Below are 257 nucleotides of genomic sequence, written 5' to 3' on the forward strand. Positions count from 1 at the left end.
CATATCGTAGGAGTAGGAATTTGTTTACGAAGAACAAGAGGGTGTTTGACAGTCCACCTCCGGAAATTTGTGGGAAAGATTTGAAGATACAACTAAGAGATTTTGGTGTAGAAAGGACGCCAGACGTCGGTGGACATGAGCGTTTTCCGGTAGATGCTGTTGGAGAACTATATAACTGGCACAAAAGAGTATTTTCTGGGATCTGCCATGCTGGGAGGATCATCTGTTAAGGCATAATTTAGATGTCATGCATATTG

This window comes from Brassica oleracea, chromosome C7 (assembly GCF_000695525.1).
Source record: "Brassica oleracea var. oleracea cultivar TO1000 chromosome C7, BOL, whole genome shotgun sequence".
NCBI classification, from domain to species: domain Eukaryota; kingdom Viridiplantae; phylum Streptophyta; class Magnoliopsida; order Brassicales; family Brassicaceae; genus Brassica; species Brassica oleracea.